Here is a 16,936-nt window from a genome sequence, read left to right on the forward strand (position 1 = left end):
TTCCCTGTTCCATCATGGAGCCCAATGGGAGAGCCATTACCAGGTGCGGGGCTCATGGTTGGCCCATCAGCATGGAGTCATGGAAAGCGTTGATCAGTGCCTCCCATGGTGCCTTTGTCTAACTCTGCCAATGCACGTTAGCTAAGGAAGACACTGACTAGTCCTGCAGCAGAGAAGCATTTCATATCATGGAGCCTAACATTCCGCCATCACGTTCACACCCCTTACCCACTCCGGGAGCCTGGGACTCATGGTTCCTAGTGCTGGGAACCTGGGCTGAGGATGAGGCACAGGGAAGCTCAGTTTATGTCCGCACTGTCTTGGGTCAGTGTCAGGCTCCAGGTGGCCTTAGCTTGAGCCTGGGACCTCCATCATGAAGGTCTCAAACCCTGAAGTCAGATCAACCTGAGATTTTGGGGGTGGTTTAAGGATGGAGCAGGTGATGTCAGCATCTCAGGTGGAGAGGACACAGGAGTTGACCTTGAAGGACTAGAAAGGGCACCATCCTGGGCACAGAATGGGCATCCAGTGACTTCCCAGGGAGAGCGTATCCACTGGAATTCGGGAGCCAAGTAAGGGCAGGTGAGATCAGCTCAGAGCAGGGGGCACGTGGCCTGTGGGTTACAGCATGTTTAGGCCTCCCCCATGACACAGCACCCCCCACCACTCCACCCCTGAAAAGGATGTCAGGGGACACCGCAAGCTCACCCTAAAGGACAGGTGGCAAAGACTACAGTCCAACACTGACATCCCCAGGTCTTTCCCAATCTAGGCTGTCCCTAGGAACCATCAGCCAGAGGTCATGATCAGATGGTTGGGGACATAGGTTGGGATAGAATCTTACACAGCCCAGCCTGCCCTTCCATGGAAGAGGATGGAGGGGGAGAGGGAATACATGCTGCCCTCCCCTCATGCTCTCACCCTGGGATTAGGGGTGTTTGGACGGAAGAGAGATGGGCCACCCGTTCCCATGGAACCTCCCTCACAGTGAAATAAACGCCCTCCAAACTCATCCCGAATCCTAGGAGATCACAGTGGAAACAGCCTATGAGATACCAAGTTCCTAGGGAGAATTGCTTCCAGCAATGCTACCGCCGTGCAATGCACTGTCATCTATCCTGTTGCCTGCTGCTTGGTGGAGAGGGCGGGGGGCGGGGGGGGGGGGGACAGTGTGTGTGCCCCTTGCAGGCCAGATACCAGCCTGGGACAGTGGCCCAGGCTTCCTCCATCACAGCTGCAGGTGGGGGCTCAGGGGTGGGCAGGGCCTCCCAGAGAGAGGTTTTTGTACGAGCCTGTGTCACTGTGTTGGGTGTTCGGCGGAGGGACCCAGCTGACCGTCCTAGGTGAGTCTCTCCTTCCCCCTCCTTCCTAGTTCCCTGAGCAGTCGCGGCAATTTTCTGCTAGTTTTGCTCTTTTTGGGGGGTCTTGTCTCAGCCTGTGGCCGAGCTTTCAACCAGGATCCCAGCCTGGGACCCTGAGCTCTTCCCATCTCTGTTCTTACTGTCCTCTTTAGCTCCAAGGTCACCATCAGCCGTTCACCTCTGACCCCAGAGACTGAGAAATGGACAGGATGCCCTGTGCTTTCTTCTATGTTTGCCAGGACCGTGCTGGATTCTAGATGGGCTCTGTTCTGTCTTCCTCTGAGGGGCTCCTATTGTACCAGATTTCTTTCTGGGGGTCAGTGGTTGCCCACATCCTAAGGGAACGGGAGGATAAGCAAGCCTGAGGGGTTAACCACGTGAACATTGTAGGGTGACCAAGACTAGAAACGCCCAGGTCAGAGGTTCAGGGCAGGACTCTGGGACTGTGGGCTCATGAACAAGGGCCAGGAATGGTGCTGGGGTGCTGGGGTCCTGACCAGCCTCGAACCAGGGAAGCCTGCAGGAGGAAGGACACGGGGGGGGGGGCGGGGGGGAGGAAGAGGTGCTGGAGGAAGGGTCATGGAATGACAGGTATGAGGTCAAGGTGGCCTTTGGGTCTCTGTGGGACAAACAGACTTGCTCAGGGAAATGCAGAATCTATGTCATGAAAGCTCTAGTGATCTGAGCAATTTGCGGGGAAGCCATTGCCTATAGATGAGAGAGACCCAAGGACAGACAGACTTCTGATTCATCAACTAAAAGTGTGCACCATTAGAGAAGTTACGGGAGACATAGCCCCAGCAGAAAGGATCAGGTCAGAGGTGTCCACACTTGGATCCAGCAGGAGGTCAGAGGGCTCAGAGGATCTTCTGTGGGACAAACAGACTGACAGACACAGACAGGCCGTCAGCAACCAGGAGAAGGCAGAGCCAGAGGGTGACAGTCAGAAGTGTGGGTGGCAGAATGGGGCCCCCAAGGACGGTGATGGCAGGTGTACAGGCTCAGGGTTTCTCAGGAAAATGGGGAGTTGAGTTAGGAACACCCCAATCTGCCCTGCGTGGCATGGACGCTCACATCCAGAGAGGCCCCTGCCCTCGGGGTCCTGATGGTCCTCAGGACACTGTCCCCACAGGAAGACCAAGGTCAGGAGCTTTCAGGAGGGACCCTGAGCCTCTCCCCTCCTGCCCCTCCCGCACCCACAGGTCAGCCCAAGTCGGCACCCTCGGTGTCTCTGTTCCCGCCCTCCGCTGAGGAGCTCAGCAAGAACAAGGCCACCCTGGTGTGTCTCATGAGTGACTTCTACCCGGGCAGCGTGACGGTGGCCTGGAAGGCAAATGGCACCCCCGTCACCCAGGGCGTGGAGACCACCAAGCCCTCCAAGCAGAGCAACAACAAGTACGCGGCCAGCAGCTACCTGAGCGTGTCCAGCCAAGACTGGAAATCTGCCAGCGCCTACAGCTGCCAGGTCACGCACGACGGGAACACCGTGGAGAAGACAGTGGCCCCCTCAGAGTGTTCCTAGGACCTGAGTCCTCTCACCCTCCGGGATCCCCAGGAGGCTCTCTCTGCCCCAACACCCATTCTCTCTATTTCCTGCACCTCATCAGCTCTCAATAAAATATTCTCATTGTCAATCAGATGTCATGCTCTCTTGGTCATTTTTGTTTCTGGACTTTGGTCTTGAATTCAACTATCCTCAAAGGTGAAGACGATCCTTTTGACCCCGTGGGAAAGGATGCATGCAGTTAAATAGTCTTTATGTTTCCCTGAAGAGGTTTCCCTCTCACCCAGAATTGCCCAGAGAATATTGTAGAACAAGCTATAGGGGCTGCAGAACCCAGGAGAGGGCACTTCTCATACCTTCCCTAAAATTCTTTTCTCCTGTGGACCATGTCCACCCCTGAGGCCCACTCTCCTTGGTCCCCATGGAAACCAGGATAGTGCCTGAGCTCCCTTCCCCCCAAATCCTCATTCACATGCCTTCCGTGGCTCCCTACCCCTTCTGGACATTCTTCATCCTCCCAGTCTAGACCATTCCTTCTTCTTTAGGCCCCCTTCCCCCTGCCCCTATCTCATCACTGCCGTGTGCCCTGACCCTTGGCCCCTCACTGTTCTACTCACTACAGAACCCTCGGTTCCGGGACCCTGGCCACTCACCTGAACTATTTCCCCGGGACCACCTCTCCCATCTGGGTCCCAGCTATGGTCAAGGCCGGTGGAGTTAGTGGCCAGCTGTGCTCCCTTTCAACCCCTCGGAGGCCAGCCCACCACTGACCCCACCACAAACACGAACGTCACAGTAGCCACGGGCGGCGGATGGAGCTACTAGTTGAAGGTCAAGAATATGGCCTGGCCGGCGTGGCTCAGCGGTTGAGGGCCAACCTATGAACCAGGAGGGCACGGTTCGATTCCCAGTCAGGGCACAGGCCCAGGTTTCGGGCTCCATCCCCAGTGTGGGGAGTGCGGGAGGCAGCCCATCCATGATTCTCTCTCATCATTGATGTTTCTATCTCTCTGTCCTTCTCCCTTCCTCTCTGACATCAATAAAAATATTAAAAATAATAATAATAAATAAAGTCAATAATATGATTCTGGGAATAAGCCATGTGCATGACTCTGAACTGATTCATCTTCTTGGGAACCTAGAATGGGGCCCGAGAACCCGGGGTCTTAGAAGCTGGCCCAGGGTGGGGACCCAGTTAAAAATGTGGATTAGCTGTTAACCGGTTAAAAATGAGGATTTTGTAAAGCAAACACGATAATTTCAAGAGAAACATCAAAAGTGCTTTATTCAAAGTAATGTCCATCACTAGCCACACATTTCCCCCATCTTTCAGGTCATTTGTGGATACCGTCCCCATGGTTTTGAGGCAGACCATTCAGAGACCCCATTTTCCACTTCTTCGTATATTTTGAAGTGCTGCTCAGACAGTGCGTGTGCCATCGATCAGAACAAGTAGTCATCTGAAGGAGCAATATAACCAAATAGCATGCATATCAAATCAAATATATATCAACATATGTGTGACTCCATCTATTGGGAAAAATCCGCATTATTAACCGGTACACCTGGTAGATCATGTGTCCATCATCTCTGGGTTGTAAACAGGACTTCGCACTCCTTCCACCGGACATTCCCCAAGGAGCCAGAGACACAGCTCCTAGGGTCCCTGGATGTGACGGGACCCTCAGACACTCCCTCCTACCCCCTCCACCATGGGGGACGGATGGAGGGAAGGTCACCCCTCAAGGAAGTAGAGTTGCAGGTGGGGAGGGGGCCACCCTCCCGCACCCTCCCATGGGCCAGGTCGGCCCCCATGACAAGGAGGCTGGACTTGGGGCCTCCCATGCAGCTGCAGGTGGGCCTGGGCAGGGGCGGTGAGGGCGAGAGGGGGTTTATGTTCAAGGCTGTGTCACTGTGGGCTGTGTTCAGCAGAGGGAACCTATCTGACCATCCTCGGTGAGTCTCTTCCTCCCCCTCCTCCTTGGAGGCGAGCGGAATTTGGGCCCGTTTTTTCTCTTCTTGCCATCCAGCGTGGGCCTAGGCTCTGACTCGCGCTGGAATTCCGCGTCCTGCCCCTTTCTGTCTGCCCACCTCAGCCCCCTGGACCATTTGGCTTCCGAGGCACCTGGTGATGAGGAGAGGAAAGGGGGCCAGGGACCCTGCCTGGCACTCCTCGCCGCTCTCGCTCCAGGGGACCGTCTCTTCCAGGCTCTGAGTTTGAAGGAGTCTTCATTTTTCCTTGAAGGGGCGTTTACTCTCACCCGGAAATACCCAGAGGACACAGCAAGGCAGAAGGTCAGGCAAACACGATAATTTCAAGGATAGGTGTCCTGTGCCCTTGTCTCTGATGACTACTCCTTTGTGTGTGTGTGTTTTTTAAATATATTTTTATTGATTTTCGAGAGGAGGGGAGAGAGAGAGAGAGAGGAAACATCAATGAAGAGAGAGAATCATGGATCGGCTGCCTCCTGCACGCCCCACACTGGGGATGGAGCCTGCAACCCAGGCATGTGCCCTGGCCTGGAATCGAACCAGGACCTCCTGGTTCAGAGGTTGATGCTCAACCACTGAGCCACGCCGGCCGGGCCCTATTCCTTTATTTTGTTTTGTTTTGTTTTTCTTTCGATTTTATTGTATATTGGTTTCAGGAGTACAGCTTAGTGGTTAGACAACCATATAGTTTACGTAGTGTTCCCCCCAAGGTTTCCAGTACCCCGATTGGCACCACACGTGGTTATCGCAATATTATTGACTCCATTTCCTTGGCTGTACTTCACATCCCGTGACTATTCTGTAACTATCAATGCGTGCTTCCGTTCTGTTTGGGTTTTCTTTAGATTCCACATTTAAGTGAATTCCTGTGCTATTTGCTTCCTCTGACTCGTTTCACTTAGCACAGTGGTCGGCAAACTCATTAGTCAACAGAGCCAAATATCAACAGGACAACGATTGACATTTCTCTTGAGAGCCACATTTTTTAAACTTAAACTTCTTCTAACGCCACTTCTTCAAAATAGACTCGCCCAGGCCGTGGTATTTTGTGGAAGAGCCACACTCAAGGGGCCAAAGAGCCGCATGTGGCTCGCGAGCCGCAGTTTGCCGGCCACGGACTTAGCATAACGCCCTCTAGGTCCGTCCATGCCGTCGCAAAAGGTAAGACTGTATTCACTTTTATGGCTGAGTCATATCCCATTCACCCACTTCTCTACTGATGGGCACTTGGGTTGGTTCGGTTTCCTGACCGTGGTAAACAACGCTGCGATGAGCACAGGGGTGCACCTGTGCTTTTGAATTCGTGTTCTGGGTTTCTTTGGGTAAATCCCGGAAGTGGAATCTCTGGGTCGTAAGGAAGAGTCATTTTTGATTTTTTGAGGACCCGAGTGGCTTCACCCATCTGCATTCCCGCCAACAGTGCACAAGGGTTCCCTTTTCTCCGCACCCTCGCCAATCCCTGCCGTCTGGGTTTGTGGAGGATGGCCATCCTGACGGGTGTGGGGGGATAGCTCACTGTGGTTTTAACTTGCACCTCTCGGCTGATGAGTGACGGTCAGCATCCTTTCACATGTCTGCCGGCCACCCGCATGTCCTCTTTGGAGAAGTGCCTATTGAGGTCCCCTGCCCATTCTGTCATTGGGTTTTCTGGTGTTGAGTAGTCTGAGGTTTTTATGCATGTTGGACATGACCCCCTTATCAGATGTGTCATTGGCCAATGTGTTCTCCCGTGTCGTAGGCTGTCTCTTCGTGTTGTTGATGGTTTCCTTCGCTGGGCAAAAACCTTCTAGTCCCATTGGTTTATTTATTCTTCTGTTTCCCTTGTCCGAGGAGATATGGCAGAAGAAAAAATATTGCTATGAGAAATGTCAGAGCTTTTACTGCCTATGTTTTCTTCTGGGATCTTAATGGTTTCAAGGCTTACTTTCAAGTCTTCGATCCATTTTGAGTTTATCCTTGCATATGGTGCAAGAAGGTGATCTAGATTCTTTTTCTTTTCTTTTTTGCAAGTATCTGTCCAACTTTCCCAGCACCATTTATTGAATAGACCATCTTTACCTCATTGCTTGCCTCCCTTTGTCAAACATTAATTGGCCATAAAGGTGTGGGTTGATTTCTGAGCTCTCTGTTCTGTTCCATTCGCCTACATGCCTGTTCTTATGCCAGTAACAGGCTGTTTTGATTACTATGGCCTTGAAGTATAGTTTGATATCAGGTACTATGGTACCTCCAACTTTATTCTTCTTTCTCAATATTACTGAGCTTATTTAGGGGTGTTTTTTTTGTGATTCCATATGAATTTTTGCATTATTTTTTCTAGTTCTGCAAAATATAACATTGGCATTTTGATAGGAATTGCATTGAATTACAGATAGTATGAATATCTTAATGATGTTAATTCTTCCTATCCATAAACATGGTATATGATTCCTTTTTTTACGAAGGGCCGATCAGTGGTTCTCTCTCGTCGTTGATGTTTCTCCCTCCCTCTCCCTTCCTGTCTGAAATCAATAAAAATGTATTTTCTTTAAAAAAAAATCAGTGTCAGGGCACTTGGGAGAGGGGTGGTGAGAGTGTCTCCTCTTCGCGGGGACCTCACCTTGGTTGGGGCTCTGGGAGGCGAGGGTCGCCGCAGGGTTCAACACCAGAAAGTCCGTCCCGGCTGGTGGCTTCCCTGGCCAGTCCCCGCCCTTCCCGGTCCCAGCTGCTCCCCGTCAGGTGCAGGAATTCTTAGCAACACCTGCAGGCAAGGCAAGCTCTCTGAGGGAACAGCACACAGAGCGGGGGCTTGGGGTCCAGGAAAAGGGGGCCCGGTGCTGGGCGGCGACACCCACTTGCAGGAAACTCCCAGGGAGCACAGCAGGCCGGACAGCACGCGGCCAGGGAGAGCCCCAGGCTGCTTCCCCCTCTCCCACCCTGACCCCCACGCCGGGCCACTTCCACCCTCCCCTTTCCTGATGAGAAACTTCCGGGCCCCCATGCCCACGCCTGCTGCCCTCTGCAAGGGGCCCCGGGGCGCCCAGCAGAAGGGACCCTCAGACCCCGAGATGGACAGACACGGCCCGCGTGGTTGCAGCGCCCAGAGTCACACACAGTCCAGCTGTGGGGGGCTTGGCCTCTCGGATCCATCCCGCCAAGCCTGTCCTGCCCTGGCTCCTCCGGGACCCCACTTCCCTGCCATCGCCGCCTGCTGCTCCAGTCCCCTGCCCCTCGGACCCCTGGGCACCACGGCTGATGCTGGGGTTGGAGCGATGACCGGCCCACGAAGGACCCCGCTCCCGTTCAGGTCCCAGGCGGCCCCCGCCCAGCAGCCCCAGCTTTCCAAGTGCCACGCCTGCCCAGCCCCAGCCCGGGACCCAGCCTGCCCTGCCGGGGCCGCTACAGCAGCACGGAGGGGGGGCCCCCCCAGACGCCCTGGCCGGCAGTCACGACCCCCTCGGGCCCCACTCCTCTGGGAGGGGCGGTCTCTCATCCCAGCCCAGCGTCCAGGCCGCCGAGGCTCAGTGTGAGGGCCAGTGTCCCCCCAAGGCTGTCATGGACCACGGACGTGCCCTGCGGGGAAGGAGTAACCCAGAATCAGGGGAACACCTGGACGCGGGTGGCCCCTCTGACAGACCACCAAGGCCTTTATCTCCCTCTCAGAACACAATGGCCCAGCCCTGGCCGGTGTGGCTCAGGGGATAGAGCGTCGGCCCGTGACCCAAAGGGTCCCGCATTCAATTCTGGTCAAGGGTATGTACCTCAGTGGCAGCTGGATGCCCAGTAGGGGTCCCTCATAGACCCTCATAGACCCCGGGGCTGGACAGGGGACCCCAGTGACCAGGAGGGTCACCCTGGCGCTGCCCTGCCCAGCTCAGAGCCAGGGCGGCCGTGGGAGTGACAGCCCAGGGCGCCGGGCGGGTCCAGGCTGGGCCACCCCTCCTGGATTGGAGAAGAGGCAGGGCTGGGGGCTCCTCGGGCAGGCGGGCGGGGGGAGGACCCGGGGCCCGGGAGCCTGGCTGCCCACGGGCTGTGGCCCAGCACCTGCGAGACCCAGTGGCACGGCCTCCTGAGTCTGGCCTCGGGAAAGGTGGGGTGGCCTGGGGTTGACCTTGGGGCCGGAAGCCTGGGTGCCCCCCACCGGTGTGGCCCTGTGCCCCTGTGGGCCACGACACAGGCAGGCTGCTTCCAGCCCGGAAACACTTTCCCTGTCACCCACGGAAGGGCATGAGCCGGCGGGACTGACCATGGGCTTGTGTCTGAATTCCCCCCCCCCGCCCACCCCCACCCCCGTTGCTCTGGCCTGCCTGGGGCGGGCACCAGGGCTGCAGGCCAGGTTCACCGTGGTGGGCACCTAAGGGCTGGACTCATCTCCCCCAGCCCCTCAGGGAAGCCGATGGGGGCCGGGCGGGGCCTTGTGGAGCCTCTGGTGCCTGCTGCCCAGGGGTGGGCTCCTCCCCAGCGCTGCCCAGGCGTCTTCTCTCTGTGCAGCCCCCTAACTCCTGGGCCTCTCTGGCGGCCAGGGCTGGGAGGCACTGAGTCTGATGGGGGAGGGACCTGTGGCTTCCTCCACTGCCAGCTGAGAAATCAGAGCCTAGAATAGTCTCCAGCAGAGGGGCCCTGGGGGAGGGGTTAGGGAGGTGGCAGCTCAGAGCCCTGGGGGAAGGGAGGTGACAGCTCAGAGCCCTGGGGGAGGGGAGGGGAGGGGAGGTGACAGCTCAGAGCCCTGGGGGAGGGGAGGGGAAGGGAGGTGACAGCTCAGAGCCCTGGGGGAGGGGAGGGGAGGGGAGGTGACAGCTCAGAGCCCTGGGGGAGGGGAGGGGAGGGGAGGTGACAGCTCAGAGCCCTGGGGGAGGGGGGGAGGGGAGGTGACAGCTCAGAGCCCTGGGGGAGGGGAGGGGAGGTGACAGCTCAGAGCCCTGGGGGAGGCCTGGGAGCTCCGAGGAGCAGAGCTGAGAGACTCTCCCTCTGTTGCAGAGACCTGGAAGCCCGCGGTGACCGCCCGACCGCCCGAGTGTGGCCCCCCGATCCCGGCACCTCTGGAAAGGCCGGCACAGTGTCTGGCACGGTGACCGGGGGCCTGGAGGCTGGCCTGGGCCCCCTCCGTTCTCGCCCAGGCCTAGCCTCTGTCCTGAGACCTGCAACAGCGCCCAGCAGTGTGGCCCCGCCAGGCCCGTGGGAAGGGGTCCCGCCCCCCCGCCCCCCCCCCACCCCCCACCCCCGTCTGTGTGTCCTAAAGACAGACTCACCAGGACACAGACCAGCAGAGCGAGGGCCCCAAACAAGGCGAGGCCCTTCCCAGCACAAAGGTCCCAGCCAGGCCCCGAGGCCGCCCGGTGAACACAGCCCCAGGGTGTCCTGGGAGCAATGGCCGCCCACTCAGTGCCGGTGGTTCAGTGACACGACACAGCACGACAGGGACCTCTCCCAGGGCAGCCCCCTTCCTCCCAACACATCAGCCTCTTTGGGGGTCTCTGTCACCCCAGCCCATCTGAGGCCAGATGACACACCCCGTTCTTCCCAAGCGGCACCCACAGAGCCGGCCGCTGGTCCCCCTCACCCTCACCAGAACCCTGCCGGGCCAGGCCCCCAAGAGGCGCCTCCTGCAGAGGCCCTTGTGGGGACTGGCTCCCTTGGGGTGACCTGGGAGAACCCCTGTCCTATGCGGGGCCACCTCGCAGAATTGCAGGGGGGCCGTCAGCAGGGGGGTCGGGCAGGGCCAGGCTTTGGATCGGCTTTTCTGAAAAGCCACTGGGTCACCTGGGCTCACAGCGAACCCCATCCTGTTTGGCCAGGAAGCCAAGGTGACCGCGTGCCCTGGGACACGGGCCCGGAGCTCCAGGGTCCGCTGGCCTGCGTTTCCCGCACATCCCCCGTCCACGCCTGCTCCCTGGTGTCATTTTTGTTGTTGTTGTAGTTAATTCTCACCGGAGGATGTTTTCCCATTGATTTTTTTTGTTTGTTTTTTAGAGAGAGTGGAAGGGAGAGGGAGAGACAGAGAGAGACACATCGATGTGAGAGAGACACATGGATTGGTTGCCTCCTGCACGCACCCTGGCCAAGGCCAGGGATTGAGCCTGCAACCGAGGCACGTGCCCTTGACCGGAATCCAACCCGGGACCCTTCAGTCCGCAGGCCAGCGCTTTATCCACTGAGCCACACCGGCCAGGGCTCCTGGTGTAACTAATAAGCATGCCCCTTCCGCTCCCAGAAATGTGCAGTTTGGGAGATCGGTTTTGGCCGCCCAGGCTCAGAGTAACGGATGGCTGACTGACTAAACGCTGCTCCGTGTCCTGGGCGAGAACGGAGGGGGCCCAGGCCAGCCCCCAGGCCTCGGTTACCATGCCAGACACGGTGCCGGCCTTCCCAGAGGTGCCGGGACAGGGGGGGGTCACACTTGGGCGGTCACCACGGGGTTCCAGGTCTCTGCAGGCCCTGGCTGAGCCCCTGGGTGTGAGCTCACGCCATCCCAGCCCATGAGAGGCCCAAGTGTGACCCTGATGCCTCCCACCCAGTGACACACACACCCCCGGTGTGCGTGGGGCCAGCAAGGGCCTGGTCTCCTGGGCAGCCCTTGTCCCTGGGGAAATTGGCAGAAATCAGGGGAAATGTCTCGGGGTACCCAGGCCAGGGGCCAGGGGAAGGCTGGGGAACTCCTGTGGCCAGGATCCCAGGGCTGGGGTCCCCAGTGCCTCCGTGCCCACTCCGGGGTGCTCACCACGACCCACCGGGCACCTGCCATGGGTCCCTTCCCCCTCCAGTCACCCCTTTGTGGTGCCACCCTCTTCCCGTGGCCACACCAGCATCCCAGAGGCCTCCTGCACCTCAGCCTCTGCCTGGGGACACAGGTCAGGGCTGATGTCACCGAGTGTCCACTGTGCCCAGGGCTGTGCTGGGGACCGGAGCCCGGACCCCCCAGGTCCTCAATGGGACGGGCAGCCCCTGCCCACCCAGGGCCCAGCCTGCGAGGGGAGATATCGGGGTCTCCTGTCGCCCTGGGAGGAGAGAGGACCTGCAGGCAGACCTGGCCTGGCTCCCCACAGAGGGCTGGGGGGCCGAGAACATTCGGAGGGAGAGACCTGGGCAGAGCGGGCTGGAGAGAGCGGGACCCTCGAGCAGCCAGGGAGCCCCGTCCTCGGGTGCCCCAGTCAGAACGGGGCTTCGGCTCCGTTCCAGTGTGGACCGAGGCCCGACACCGATGAGGCCCCAGTGTAGACCTACTCAGAGCCAAGTGACCCACTTAGCATCTCTCTCTGAGTACCTACTGTGTGCGGGCTCGCAGCTCTGCTCAGAGCACCCAGGTTTGGGGAACATGGGGATCCACCCAATAGACTAGTGCCGTGGTTCTCAACCTTCCCAATGCCGCGACCCTTTAATACAGGTCCTCATGTTGTGGTGACCCCCAACCATAAAATGATTTTCGTTGCTACTTCATAACTGCAGCGGTTCTCAACCTGTGGGTCGCCTAAGACCATCGGAAAACACAGATATTTACATTACGATTCATCACAGTAGCAAAATTACAGTTATGAAGTAGCAAGGGAAATCATTTTATGGTTGGGGGTCACCACCACATGAGGAACTGTGTTAAAGGGTCGCGGCATTCGGGAGGTTGAGAACCACTGCACTAGTGAATGGTGCCCTGCAGGAGACGGGGTCACCCAGAGGAGAAAATGGAGTCATGGGGGAGGGGGCTGGGGTCCCACAAGGGGTGACGTCCAGGCAGCTGGGGCGGCCAGGGGCCAGGTCCCTGCAGCGGGGGCTGTTGGCCTGGGGCCTCAGTTTCCCCCTGTGCAGGTGGCTGATTAGGGAACCTCCCTCCCTGGGGGAGGACGGCCAGGTGGAAAATGGACGTTGGCTGGTCCCTGCGGTTGACGGTTATCGCTGACTGTCCCAGCCCCAGCCGCCTCAGGCCCGCACCCCGGCGCCCTCGGGCCTGGCACCCTCGCCCCAGTGCAGCTGGCCTGGCGAAACCAAGAGTTTCTGATGCTCGAAATACCTGGGAAACCCCGGCCGGCCCAGCCCCGCAGCAGGTGCCCCCGGCTGCCCGGGGTGGGGTGAGGGGGGGTCTCCAGCTGGAGAAGGGCCCACAGCCCAGCCCCAAGGCCACCAAGCCCGTGTGTCCAGGCCCGAGCGGGGCAAGGCCTCGAGGTCATGGTCGACCGGCCGTCAGGAGACGCACCGGCGGGTCCAGAAGCTGGTGTGTGTGCGGGTCGTGCTCAGAGCGTGGGACACGGTCAGGCCCTTGGAGCTCGGACGTGTGGGCAGGGCTGGCCAGGGCTGGGTGCGGGTCACACCTCCACCGCCGTCCCCAGGCCTGGGCCTCCTCGGGGGTCTGGGCCAAGTCGGGGGGGCGAGACCCGTGGGCCCTCACAGTCACTGTGCTGGGAGCCGGGGCTCTGGGGTAATAACAAGAACCCAGAAGCTCACTGTCCCCCAAAGACTTCACAAGGGCCTCCCCGGTGGACAGGACATCAGGCGGGTCGGCCACTTGCCTATCTGTCCATACATGTGTCTGTCCATCTGTCCATCACCCACCCACCATCCATACTTCCGTCCATCCACCCACAAGCCTCCCCGAGGCCGGGCGCCTGGCCGGCGTGGCGCTCTCCGCTGCCATGTCCCGGGCAGAGCGGGGCTGGCCCAGTCAAGGCCAAAGTGGGGTCTGGAATGTGCTTGCTCACCATGCGAGGAGCGGGCGCCAGGCCTGGGTGCCCCGGGCTGGGTCTAATGCGGAGGGCAGAGCCAGGGTGGTGGGAGGTGTGACAAGGGGGTCAGTGTGGGAACGCCTGACGCCCCTGCCCGAGGGTGACCAGGTTCCCCAAGCACCCCCGTTACAGGCTCCCCTGATCCACCCTTTAAGCCGACCCTCCCCTTCTTGCCTCTTCTCCCTGTCAGAGGCGTCCCCAGGTCATCCGGGGCTCCAAGGTCCCCATAGGAGTGGAGATGGGGGGCCGGGCGCCCAGCCACAGTTTCCTGGCTTCACACACACACACACACACTGGTGAGACTTCACCAGCTCGTTCTTGGGGGACACTGCCAACAGCTCCCCAGCCCAGGGAAGCCAGGAGCCATGAGCGGTGCAGTGTCTGCTGGGCAAGTGCCCCACCTGAGAGCCTGGGGAGTGTGGCCCCCTCAGCCGTGATCAGTCGGCTCAGCAACTGCTGTTCACCCACTCCCACCCCTCAGCTCCCCGGCCCAGGTCAGGTCCTGGGGTGCAGCCAGCTCAGGGAGACTCACCCCTGCTCAGCCCAGAGCTCAGGGTGCAGACAAGACCCTCCCCGCCACAGGCATCAGTGGAGAGGACAAGGGGTCGGGGACACGGCCCTGGGCAGTCAGCAAAGGCGGTCTGGTGGCAGCAGCAACCTGAGCCTCAAAACAGGGTCTGGGAGCTGGACCCCGGGGCTGAGGGACGGAGGGAGGAAGGGCCTGGGGGGTCAGCAGGAGCAAAGGCATGGAGGGACTGCAGCACCCCTCAGCTGGCACATACAGCCCCCCCCCCCGAACTCCCTCTATCCCTCCAGCTCAGCCAGCCCAGACCCAACACCCTGCTCCCCACCCAGAAAGCCCGTGCCCTCGGGCCAGGCCCGTCCTGGAGAGGAAGGACGAGCGGACATAGACAGCGAGGGGGCAGCAGAGGATGCTGGGATGCAGGCCCAGGGTGAGGCCCCGGGGCTGCCCAGGAGTCTCCGGGTGGGAGCATGGTCCGTGCCACAGGCAGGGCTGAGGAGCAGGGACAGGGTCAGAGCAGGGACAGGGTCAGAGCAGGGACAGGCTCAGAGCAGGGACAGGCTCAGAGGAGGCAAGGCCGAGCTGGAGGCCCTGGATGCCTCAGCGTTGACCAGATCTGTGATTCCAGAAGTTGCTGCACCTGAGGCACTACTGAGCGGCCTGTTGCCCCTGTGCCTTTTAGAAAACGCAGGCATTCAGCTGCCCGGCTGAGTCACTCTGTATTCTGAGCTGGCAGCCAGGATCATCGTCCCGTTTCACAGGCAGGAAAACTGAGGCTCACCACGATTCACATCCCAAAGAGCAAGACAGAATCGGCTCCGGGGTGTCCCAGCGTCCAGCCGGGGTCCTGCCACCTGATGGATGGGGAAACTGAGGCCGGCAGAGGGTGGGACCTGCCTGGGCTCACACAGGGGTGGCCTGTGTGGAGAGCTGCCCTCTGTGCTCACGTGGGGTGACCTCCCCCGTCATTCCCCAGCCCTCACCCCATTTCAGGGGGGCGGAAAAGAGGCCCAAGAGCGGACCCGGTGGCCACCCCTTCGCCCGACGGCCGGGAGGAGGAAAGGCTGGCTGGCCGCAGGCCCGGGGAGCCCCAGCAGTGGGAGCCCAGACCTCAGAGCAGACTGAGAAGGGCCCCCACCCACACACAGCCCTGACCTTGGGCGATTTGCTCCCCCTCCGTGGGCCTCAGTTTCCACCCCCACAGGGTGGGTTTGAAGGTTAAAGACGATGCCTGTGGCCAGCCTGGCCCAGCCTGACGCTCACCAACCCCCCAGCCATTGCTGTCATCTCCTGCGCCTGCTGGGGCGGCCTCCACATGCTGTGTGGCCCTGGGCAAGTTCCTGCCCCTCTCTGGGCCCCAGCCTTCCCCTCTGCTCAGGGGGGAGCTGGGGAAGGGGTCCTGAGGGCCAGAACCTGTAGGAAAACTGTAGGATTCCCGGGTGAGGGGGTTGATCGGGAAGGCCCTGGGCCTGAGGTGGGAGCAGGCTGGGGGCCGGTGGGGGCGAGGAGGGAGGCGGGGTGCCGGCCCGGCCTGCAGCTGGCCACCCCTGGGAATCCCCAGGCTAAAGTTAACCCCGCGCTGGTTGAAACCAGAACTCGGGGCGACCAAAGGGGAGAAGGAAGGGGAAGGGAAACCGAGCCCGTGGCCAGCAGGGCGTGGGACCAGCGACAAACAGGGCCAGCTGGGGTGCAGGGGGCCCACGGGGCGGTTTCAGAGCCAGCCCCGGATGTTTGTGCAGCTCGCAGGTGGGGGTACAGAGCCCTCCCCCACCCTGGCCCCCTCCGGGCCTGGCGGGGGGGCCTGGTGCTGCCCCCTGGCTGCCTCCCCACGTCCTCCCCAGTCCCATCCTGCGTCCTGGAATCCCCGAGGGCCCCACCTCGAGGGATCGCAGAGCCACACTGGCCGCCTCCTGGTCAGCGGGGTCCCGGGAGGGGATGACCGGGGTCACAGAGCGAGTGGACGCAGGGGGAGGGCCGCGCCCTGAGCCCCGGCCCCAGCCCCTTCTTGCCGCTGAATGAGCCGGTGAGTGGGCGAGCGGGGCGCACAGGGACCCGGACTCCCCGGGACCCCGGGACTCGGAGGGGCCTCGGGGAGACATCCAGCCTCACGGGAGGGAATGTGTCCCCTGTGTCCTCGGCCCGGGAAGGTGCCCCCCTTCACCTCTTGACCCCAGCAGCCCCACGGAGATGCCTCACAGTGCGTGTCTGGCAGCGATACGCTGCTGAGGGCCTAGTGCCCCCAGCCCCCAGGGGCCTTGGAGACCGGCCGCGGGCAGATCCCAGAGTGGGGGACAGTGGGGTCCCGGCAGGTGACGAGGGACGGTCTCGCCCGAGTGTGGGAACCCCTTTCACGTCCCGCGTGATTCAGGGTTCCGGTTCAGGGTTCGGGTTCTGGAGAAGGCCGCACACAAATGAAAAGAGACTTTAGAAAAGATTTAATTTGGGAAATGGGGGCCAGGGGGTAGTCCAACTCTAGTGGGAGGACGACTCCTCGCTCTGGCTTTTCCATCCCTTTTATTAAGATTAAAATGATAGGATCCACCCATTGCCCCTAGGCAGGAAACTCCAATCAAAGCCAATCAGTGAATGTAGGACTCACAGGTGGGGGCTGCTTTAACTACCAATATCTAGTCATTAGCTCTGACCCTTTGATCCAGGCGTCCTCAAACTACGGCCCGCGGGCCACGTGCGGGTGTTTTTGCCGTTTTGTTTTTTTACTTCAAAATGAGATATGTGCAGTGTGCACAGGAATTTGTTCATAGTTTTTTTTTAAACTGTAGTCCAGCCCTCCAACGGTCTGAGGGACAGTGAACTGGCCCCCTGTTTAAAAAGTTTGAGGACCCCTGCTTTAGAGCAATTAAGGTTGACC

General features: G+C 59.9%; 1 gene segment (V, D, J or C); it reads left to right on the forward strand.

The window, feature by feature from the left end:
- The first annotated feature begins 14 nt into the window (after positions 1 to 14).
- On the forward strand, positions 15 to 2,883 carry LOC307094295 (Ig lambda chain C region-like). The segment is given in 3 exons: positions 15 to 43; positions 1,189 to 1,343; positions 2,564 to 2,883.
- Positions 2,884 to 16,936: the final 14,053 nt, after the last annotated feature.

The sequence above is a fragment of the Cnephaeus nilssonii genome, assembly GCF_951640355.1.
Source record: "Cnephaeus nilssonii genome assembly, chromosome: 22".
Taxonomy (NCBI): Eukaryota; Metazoa; Chordata; class Mammalia; order Chiroptera; family Vespertilionidae; genus Cnephaeus; species Cnephaeus nilssonii.